Source organism: Leptonychotes weddellii, chromosome 5 (assembly GCF_054177405.1).
Source record: "Leptonychotes weddellii isolate Sample4059 chromosome 5, ASM5417740v2, whole genome shotgun sequence".
Taxonomy (NCBI): domain Eukaryota; kingdom Metazoa; phylum Chordata; class Mammalia; order Carnivora; family Phocidae; genus Leptonychotes; species Leptonychotes weddellii.
Genome location: NC_138373.1, coordinates 132,416,195 through 132,426,582, shown reverse-complemented (window position 1 = coordinate 132,426,582; position 10,388 = coordinate 132,416,195). Strand labels below are relative to the sequence as shown.

The window sequence follows — 10,388 nt, the reverse complement described above, 5'->3', positions numbered from 1 at the left end:
TCCAGGATACCTTTGCATCTCATAATTCTAATGAAACACTATCACCACCTTAGGTTGTTTCCTCTGCTTAATCCCCAAAGGAAATCCCTTTGCTTTTCAGAGATAAAAAGTTAGTAGAACAAAGAGAAAGTCAGGGGAAGCGCCTGGGCCCTTTGCGATAGAATTTCACTGAAGCCTTTCCAAGCCCCAAGGATAGACCCCGAGGGCTATACCGTTTAGTCCTACACCTGGATTGAATACCAAGGTCTGTGAGAAGATGAATCATTTAGAAACCTGATGTCCTTGTAGGGGACTGTTGCCTTTTTAGAACTCCTTTAACAACAACTGTGCCGAAGGCAAAAATCACGTAAAAAGTTCAAAGTCGTTAAATCCTCTTTCTGCCCTGCTTTCAGCGAGTGAGAGTCAGAACTGCTAAGCACAGGGGCTCCCTGTCACCCTGATGTTGATCATTCTTTCTCTGAAAAGGAGAGATTAAAGACCCAACATTAGCGGCATTGAAGAGAACAAACTGCTTAAGGTGGCAGTTTTTACCCCAGGGAACACCTGTTTAAGACTTTCATCATTGGGCGCCTGGGTGGCTCAGTTGGTTAAGCGACTGCCTTCGGCTCAGGTCATGATCCTGGAGTCCCTGGATCGAGTCCCACATCGGGCTCCCTGCTCGGCAGGGAGTCTGCTTCTCCCTCTGACCCTCCCCCGTCTCATGTACTCGCTCTCTCTCTCAAATAAATAAATAAAAATCTTTAAAAAAAAAAAAAAGACTTTCATCATTTTCCTTTCCGGTTTCTCCATAAACCGCGTGAGTCAGGCAAAAAGACGCAGGATGGGGATTTTGGACCAGGTAGGATCATGAACGATATAAATATGAAAGGAGTTGTGGCCAAGGAGGGTCCTGACTCATTGTTTCCAATACAGCACATATTCAAGAGAGTACCTGTAAGCTCAGGGGATTTGGGAAGAAGCAATGGGAAGTCCTTATCCTGCCGATGGGAGAAACCAGAGGCGATAAAATCCTAATATTTATTCACCATTAAAATAAGCATTTGATGTCTTAGACTTATGGCAATAACCTAGTCGCTGTATAGCCAAAATGTCTTAGAAGCAGCTCCCCAGAACGCCCCTGTCTATGTCCTTGAATCTGGCGTTGGTCAGGTTGGCTGCTGGTGTTGCTGGAGTTGCCAGTCGGCTCCGGGCAGACCTGTTTTGCTCCTCTGCGGTATTTCGAATTAAGTACCGACATTTAAAAATGAAACAAGTTCACATGAAAATCCAGGTTTCTGGGTTCTGTTCAAAAACGGGAAGATCTGGTACTCCGTGATGGTCATTTATCATGTATTCTATGTTCTGTTATTACGTAGGGCACGTCCCGTGCCCAGGGCAGCACCTTCCAGTCCCCCCTGTCTGCTTGTCTCTGTGACCGGTCGCTGCTCCGTTGAATCGGTGTCTGAACAGTGTGGCTTGTGTGTCTCAGGGCACAGCTCTCATGATCCCGTGGACTCGGAAATGATAGAACTGAGGAAACAGCTCTTTCTCTTGAGGAAGCGGAAATGCAGGATGAATGTGAGCCAGGACCCAGGCCGTGGCCAGCCCTCTTGGCTCCTGAGCCAGGCCCTCCCCTAACACCCCACCCCCGCCCCCACCGCCTCCACTGTTCTCTGCTGCCTACTTGGTATTTTCGTTCAAGACAGTAAATGTATTTCAAAAACCATCAAGCTTTAAAATAATCGTATGTTAAATGAGAAAAAAAACAAAGAAAGGCAAATCATTCTCTATGTACCATACGATTAGAACAGTAGTACATCGTGCATTGGGAGAAGACTTTGGGTGGGGGCCTTAGGAAATGTTTTTTCTTCTGTTTTCCAGACTTCCTTTAATAATGACGTATTAATTTCCGTAATAAAATAAAACTCTCATTTTAAGCATTCTAAGTGCGTTGAAGCAGATGCCTTGCCTGGTCATGACAACCCCTCTTCCCTTGGCCAGAAACTCACTTCCTTGCTTCCCTTAGAGCTCAGACTGGCCCAAGTGTCTCTTTCCTGACTAATGAGATGGAAGGGGACGTCTTCTGGTGGCTCAAGATTTTCATGACTTGCAGTCTTAAACATAGTTATGTGAAAATGTCAAGCAAAATTCTGGAGGAAGAAATACAGATTCTAATCTTGAGTACTGGGCAGGGAACAAGGTGGGGGGGACAGACCCCGAACCCAGTTTTAGATACCGCAGTAAAGAATGTCCTATAGTTTATGTAATTATTAGGTTTTCTATTACTTGCAGCCAAAAAAGTGGATACATGTAAGAACACTTACATTTTTTTTCAGATAATCAATTTAGACACATTATCTGGAGTTCAGATTTTTTTTTTTAACTTCTTTTCCCAATACTACCTAAGTAAATTGAAATGAGAGCCAATACTTTCGATAATCTCATCCAGCGAAAAGGGGTAGTCAGGAGATGAATAGAAGGCTCCACACCATATTCCCTTTAAGAGCATGCAGATAATCATCCATTTTAATTCAGTTCACAGGTTTGGTTCTAACAATCCTTGGGTTTCATGGGGCTGATAAAGTAGGGAAATCTTTCCACTGATCATTCCAAAAATGGAAAGAAGATGGACATTTGATTTCATACAAGTATTTTGCTTATGCTGGAGACACACAGAACACACTTAGGATGGGCTGCCATTTGATCTGCTTCATTTGTGATGCTGGCTGTTGGAGGTGAGGAGGAGGGACTGAGAAATTCAGAGAGGGGAGATGGGGCAGAGAGAAGCTGAGAAGCAGAAGAGATTGGAAGCCATTCCATAATGATGGCTTAAATGTTCAGAGATCTTTATCTTGGAGGAGAGAAGACTTGGAAGATGTGAGAACTCTTAGTTAAATTCTGTGGGTTCAAAGCTTAGAGATTCATTTGGTTTATTTTAGGTGACGCAGAAATTTTTAGAAGACTCTATGTGAAAATACAGAAGGCAAGAATCTCAATTACAGTGCCGGGCAATATGGCAACCCAGGAAGAATCATAGTCAAGTTTGTTGGGAAAGAGAGGAATTACGGTCTAGCCGGGCCTACCTGAGCCTAGTACTTAAGATCTAGTGCAGGATATGAACTGTATTGTTAGAGTCCATCACAACTATAGGTAACCCGTCGTACCATACCCCCAACAGCAGAACTCTGATTCTGGTGCTTCATCACTAACAGGAATTGGCGATTTTTGTTTTGTCTCTGCTTTGCCCATGTTACCTTCTGACTGACCTCTCCCCATTTTTCTAGTCCAAATGCTTGAGAGAAACAATTTCGTTGATGAATTAAATCATCATCATCCCCAGCAAGACAAACACTTGTGAGGCGCTTCCCATAGGCCAAGGATCAGCCCATAGGTAGACCAGAATGGCGGCGCCACACGGAACATGGCCATTTAGGTACCGGGAAGTATGTTGCTTCCCTCGGCTGGGCATGGTGGAGAGGGCAGGCCCGCCTGCTCGAGCATAAGATTCCTTTATACGATATGGCAGGCTCTGGGTATAAACTGCTACAGAGAAACCCTGGGCATTTAAAAAATTCTTTCCGAAGGTAGAAGGAGGTGGAAACGACAGAAAGGTAGGCTTTAACCAGATCTAAGGAATACTTTCAAACAATTAGTACTCTCTGAAAGCAAAATGGACTTCCTTGAGAAATAGAGAGTAGTTCCTTCCTGGAGGTGTTTCAGAGAAAGCTAGATTACCACTTGGCAGGGAATTTGTAGCTTAGAACAGAGAACAGCACATTGAGGATCTGACCCTGAGACTCTGATCCTGTGGTTTACCTCTGCCGAACTGGTAAATGCAGAAGGAATTCTGGGACCGAAGGAGTCTCACACATCGGAGGCGGCCTTGCAGAATTCTGAGCCTCAAGAGACTCTCAGAATTGTAAGGCTCCGAGTCTTCTCTGAGGCAGATATTTGACAAATTGTAGGCTGTGCAGGGTCACTTGTATAAAATGACCCTCAAAACTCTCCAAGCCATTCACCTCTAGGGATGATTTAAGAGAGGAGCAAGCACTTGGTGGTGAGGAGAAAGCCTGGGATTCTCAGCTCTTACCACTATTTTGCATTGAGGTGTCGAGGATCTCACATTAAAAATGTGTGTGTGTATGTGTGTGGGGGGGACATACCTTACCACATAGTCATTTATCAAATGAATTAAGCAGTGACCTAATTATAAGGGGCTGATGATTTCCAGAAGGGCAAAAGGAGAGCGACCTGTAGGAGTAACTTGTTACATTAATTTATTAATTTTCAGTGAGTTCTTGGATCTCTTCTTCTGGGACAGTGTTCTGGGGGAAGGAAGAGACAGGAGAAGCAAGGGGAGAAAGAACACCTAACTGAACATCTGTTGTGGGTCAGGCACTGGGCACTTTCCTGTCTCTCATCTTTGGGTGATGAATGAGGGATGGCGCACGTTCAAAGCCAGCTAGAGGTGTGTGAAAGCACCGTACTTGTGACATTAACTGTGTCACAGGGAAAGAAGGAAAGCTTGACCTGTGTTGATTTCTGTTCCTTGTGTGCCCTCGCTCAACTAAAGCTCCAGCGGTAGCCTCACGTCGGAGCGTTCTTAGCGGCGGCCTGGCTGACCCACGCTAAGTTACTCACAGATACTTGAATTCACCCATGCTCTCTGGAAATTACTGCCAGCCAGTGTAATAATGACACATTGTTCAGTTCTTAGCACTTGGTGAGAACCTGTCTCGAGAAGGATTTTGCTTCAAAATTATGAGGCAAAAGGTTGAGATTAAGGCTTAAAGGAAATAACCTTTGGAATTCAACATGCAGAGGGGAACTGGAGAGCAATCTGCATTCAGTAGTCTTTTCAGGAGTGTCCTGAAAAGTTGTGCTCCTAGGGGCCAGGGCTTGTAGAAATCTGGGTGGCGCCAAAGAAAGAGAAAAATTCAATTGTGGGAAAGCATGGGAATAAATAAAGGCAACAAAAATGCACAAGGCACCTCCGTACACTGGTACGCTTATCCTTCGCTCAGGGAGCAGCACCTGGGTGGGCCTATCTCTGCCCCTGGCCTCCACCCTGCAGCCTGTGGAGGAGGGGACTACACACGGGTGCCCCTTCTTCCCCACCCCTGGGACAGCCTAACCTAAGGTATAGAGCTGCCTGAGAAGCTGCTGGTCATCTGGGATGCTCGGGGTAAGGAGAGGTTTACCTGAGTGGGGCACAACGCCCTCAGCTCTCTGATGTTGAAATTCCACTTTGTGGAGAACCTTCTGATACCCCCCACCGAACATCCATCCTGTCCGCCTCTCCTTCATGTGGCCCCCAGGTAGGAGTTGGACCATCCCAGCCACAGGGGTGAGCCCTGGCTGATTTCCCAAGATCTGGTGATGGATCCGGGGTCATCTGAGCCAGGCGACTATAATCTGTTCTTTGCCTGGCTGTGAAGGGAGGAGCGTGAGACCAGTTGCCACTCACGGGATCTTGAAATCGCACGAGTTGCATGAGGTAAGTCACCCTGTGGATAAAATGGACACAGGCTAAAAGGCAGAGCTGTGAGAACAACAAATGTCCTGAAGCCCAACTACCTTTAGGTGGTTCCCTTCAGCCTCCCGAATGGCTCACACAGCCTTGGGGAAGAAGTAAACCAGGAGAAACACAAGTGTCACCGGATGTCATGGGATCGGTGTTAAATGGGAGGGAAAGCCTTCCATGGCCAAAAATGTCTGCAAAATATCAAGTTACACAAAATGCAGTCATTTATAAAACATTTATAATGCATATTGTAAATGTCCTGGAAGTTTGTCAACTATACTTAAAACAAAAAAACAAAACAAAACAAAATCTACTTAAAATAAATAAGTAACTGTCCAGGAAGGAGCTAGGGTAGGAAGCATGATATAGACTTCTTCAATCCAAGGACCAGATGGGGTTTTGTTTTTGTTTTCATAGAACACATAAGTCTTTTGAGGAACATAGTTTAGGAAGCTCTGCTGAGTCATTCATTTTCGGGTTTTACACCTTAGTGAGTGAAACAGCATGCGAGAGAAGACAGGAAGCTGAATTTCTTCCTTCCCAGACCTACGCAAGACCTCCCAGAACTGGCAAGACTTGCTTAAAGGGGGATGCACCATGCTGGCTGTGAGCCGTCATCCCCCCTGGAAATGCTAGAAACAGCCCCGTGTTCTGATTCAGCAGGTCTGCTGGATCCCAGGCAAATCACACACATCTACATATATAAGATAGACAGAAAGAGATAGATAGATGCTATCTATATCTTATATAGAATAACATAGATACAGATATTTGCCATTTGTGTTATGGTGATCATGAACATTCTCACTTTAAGAGTAATAGTAAGTAACCTAATGACTCTTGCTTTACAATACTCTTTAATATTTCTCTCTTTTTTTTGCTTTTTATTTTGAAATAATTTCAAAAGTTGAAAGAATAATATGAAGCCATATACTTTTTTTAAGATTTTATTTTTGAGTAATCTCTACTCCCAACGTGGGGCTCGAACTTACAACCCTAAGATCAAGAGTCACGTGCTCCACTGACTGAGCCAGCCAGGCACCCCAAAGCCATATACTTTTTATCCAGGATTCCAAAGTGCTAACATTTTGCCACTTTTGCTTTATTATCATCTATGTATCTATCATTCTTTCTATATCTACCATCTATCATCTATCTATTCACCCATCTTCTATCCGTCTATCATCTATCATCTTTCTACCCCCCTCCATGATAAGGAAAATCTGTGTCCTAAGATAGCAAACTGAGCCAGCGAGAGAGTCCCAGTCCTTGCCCTGGGGCTCTTCCAGGTTCTTTTCCCTGCTCTGCTTCCCGCATGCACCAATCCGGGTCCCTCTCTCTGCCCCGCTTTGCGCGCGCGCCAAAATTGCCAAATATGCGGAAGTTAAAGTGTATAAATTGCCCCCTTTGTTTGTGCTCAGGGCTCAGTCCTTTGGAGACCACTCTCCTCTGAGCATGCTGCCGTTAAATAAGCCTCCCATCCTCCAAGATCTCCGGGTGCCGCTTGGTTCTTCCATCGGGCGATCCAGTCCAGGTTCTGTAACATTTGGTTACCTGACAGGGAAACCCAATTGCGCTGGGCCATTGTTGCCACCAGTTTGGGGACAACAGCGGGGCGGTGATGGAACGAGGGATTGTAATGGAGAAGGTGCGCCCTGCCTAATTTTCGGCAGTCTCCCGCCCCGGTCGCCTCGGGCCTGCCCCACTCTGCTGTTCCCACCGGACTCGAGGAGACTTGGCAGGTAAGAACCTGGTCCCGACGTCGGATTCTGGTAAGGCCTGAGGCCCCAGGACCCAGACAGGCCCACCCCTACTGAGGTGGAAGGGGAGCCTAATCACCTCCCAGAGACCTCTTAGAGGTCTTACAGGTAGGGATTCCCAGGGAGGGAATGTAATAACTTCTGGAATGAATGTGCGAATGAATGTGCTTGCTTAAGCAGACTGATTCTGTGACTCCACAGGCGGGCACCCTTAAGGTCCCCAGAAGCCTAAGGAGTTGAGTGGGCCCGTCTGCGATTCCGTGGTGAACGGCATACAGTCTAGAGCGGCATCGGAATAGATTCTGATCATTAAGTCACAATGCTGAGACCACTACGGCTAAGCATCACCTAAGCTCCTTCAGGACACAGCCAGATGGGCATCTGATTGGTCTCATCATCTCAGGAGACACCCGCCCTTTTTCTGTCTCTGCACCACCACACATGGGGACATCACCATGGGGTCAGGGCAGAGTAAACCTACAGTTCTAGAGACCATGATCAGAAATTTCAAGAAGGGGTTTTTGGGAGACTATGGAGTCAGGATGAACCCCGGCAAGTTGAGAACCCTATGTGAATTGGAATGGCCCACCTTTGATGTCGGGTGGCCTTTAGAAGGGACACTGGATGTCCCAACGATTCGTCAGGTATGGTGAGTCGTAACAGGAGAACCAGGACACCCTGACCAGTTTCCATACATTGACTCCTGGCTAGGAATTGCCCAGATCCTTCCCCCCCGGGTGCTACTAGCTTGCAATAGACAGGGACAGGCCAGAGTCTTAATCATCTCATCCAAGCGACCTAAAGAAAATCAGCAAAAGCCCCTGTCTCCACAAATCCTAGCCAGAGATCCTGAGGACGAACCGACCCTGCTCCCACCGTACATACCCCCAAGACTGCCTACACCTGGCCCTTCAGCTCCAGACACTCTGCCGCCATTGGTTTCACTAGTTCCTCCAGGCCCAGAGGATCCACTGGCACCCCCAGACCCAAAAGATCCACCTTCTCCAGGACCAGCAGCTGGGCTACGGCCTGTGCCCTCCAAATGCTGGTACGAGAGATGAGAGACACGGGAACCTGAGAGACACGATGAAGACGGGATGGTGAAAAAGAAAGTCAGCGTCCTTGCTGCCACCCTGAAAGAAAAGGACAACAGAAAGATGGGGAGGCCCCAACCAGCAAAAGGGGGGAAACCCAGAACCCCCTTGGCAAGGGATCAATGTGCCTACTATAAAGAGAAAGGGCATTGGAAAAATGAATGTCCCCCCTGGGGAAAGGCTCAAAAGCCCAGCCGCTACAAGGAAGAACCCCGAGAGGAGGACCTCATAGGCCTTGCGAGAATGGACTCAGACTGAGGGGGACCGGGCTCTTTCCTCCTTGGCCCCCATGAGCCCATGGTCAAAATGAATGTGGGGGGCCAACCAGTGACTTTTATGGTTGATATTGGGGCCAAGCACTCTGTTGTCACCTCCCTAGTGGCACCTTTCAGCAAAAGGACTGTGACCATCCTCAGGGCCACCAGAACACAGGCAATACAAAAGCCCTTTTGCCAGGCTTGCCAGTGCAAACTCAGGGGCCACAGGGTCCCACATGAGTTCCTTTATCTGTCCGATTGCCCCATCCCTCTCCTGGGCTGAGACATACTCTCCAAGCTTAGGGCTCAGATAACCTTTAAGCCCACTGGACACACTAGCCTCCGATTGAACCCAAGGCAAGAGGAGATGGGGTCTCTAATACTAGCAATTACCCTGCCAAGGGAAGAAGAATGGAGGCTATCCTGTGCCCAGGCCCAACCGAGCAGCCCGCCAGAGTTCAGACTCGCCTTCCCTTCAGTATGGGCTGAAAACAACCCACCTGGACAAGCCCAGAATTGGGCCCCTATCATTGTTGAACTGATCCCAGGAGCCCAACCTCAGAGGCAAAGGCAATACCTGCTTCCACAGGAAGCTAAGATTGGCATCCAAGAACATCTGACCAAACTCAAAGAAGCAGGTATTCTAGTCGAGTGCCAGTCGGCCTGGAATACCCCACTCCTGGCAGTCAAGAAGCCAGGAGGGGGATACCGACCAGTTCAAGACCTGCAGGCCATCAATAAGGTGACTATCTCTCTGCACCCAGTGGTCCTGAATCCATACATCCTCCTTGGCCAAATCCCCAGGTCAGCCAGATGGTTCACTTGTCTAGATTTGAAGGATGCCTTCTTCTGCCTCCGCTTAACTCCCCAGAGCCAGCCACTTTTGCCTTTGAATGGTCTAACCTGACATAGGGCGCCATATGCAACTGACTTGGATGTGCCTCCCGCAGGGGTTTAAACACTCACCAACCCTCTTTGGGGAGCGCTGGCTGCGGACCTCGCCAGCTTCCCAAGAAAGGCCACACAGTGCACCCTCCTCCAGTATATGGATGACCTCCTCCTTGCCAGTGACACACAAGACTGCACAAAAGGCACAAAGGCCCTCCTACAGCTCCTGTCAGACTCAGGATAACGAGCCTCATGGAAGAAGGCGCAAATCTGCCAACAACAGGTCTGATACCCTGGTTTCCTCCTCACCCAAGGGAAAAGAGAACTAAGGCTGGAGAGGAAAAGGGTCATTATCTCCCTGCCACAGCCCCAGACAAAAAAGGGCCTATGAGAATTCCTGGGGGCTGCAGGATTCTGCCGCATCGGGATCCCTGGGTTCTCGGCAATAGCAAGACCTCTTTATGATCTCTTAGTAGGACCAGATGGAGAATCCCCTGCCTGGACTGAGGAAGCAGAAGCCGCCTTCACAGAGATAGAGACTGCCCTGGGGCAAGCTCCAGCCCTGGGCCTACCAGATGTAGAAAAACCCTTCAATCCCTTTGTACATGAAAAAGAAAAGATAGCGCTCTGGGTACTCACCTGGACTGTTGGGCCCTGGCAATGGCCAGTTGCTTATCTGTCAAAAAAGCTGGACTCTGTGGCAGTGGGATGGCCACCGTGCCTCAGGGCGCTGGCAGCCACAGGCCTACTCATCAAGGAGGCGGACAAACTTACCCTGGGGCAAGAACTTAACGTCAAGGTCCCTCATGCAGTTGTGTCCCTCATGAACGCACAGGGACACCGCTTCCTTTCCAACTCTCAGCTGGCACAATACCAAGGTCTCCTC

At 47.9% G+C, this 10,388-nt stretch overlaps 1 long non-coding RNA gene across 2 annotated transcripts in view; it reads right to left on the bottom strand.

Annotated features, from left to right (window-relative positions):
* Positions 1-760: 760 nt before the first annotated feature.
* Positions 761-10,388, bottom strand: part of LOC145721860 (uncharacterized) — a 55,761-nt gene continuing 46,133 nt past the window's right edge. Inside the window, exons 3-4 of one of the 2 annotated variants that reach the window (XR_014145825.1) lie at positions 4,347-5,694; positions 761-1,523 (exon numbers count right to left, since the gene is read on the bottom strand). This is a non-coding gene — a long non-coding RNA (uncharacterized LOC145721860). Of the gene's footprint in view, positions 1,524-3,888; positions 5,695-10,388 lie in introns of those variants that run through there. The other variant, XR_014145824.1, reaches the window with a different exon arrangement.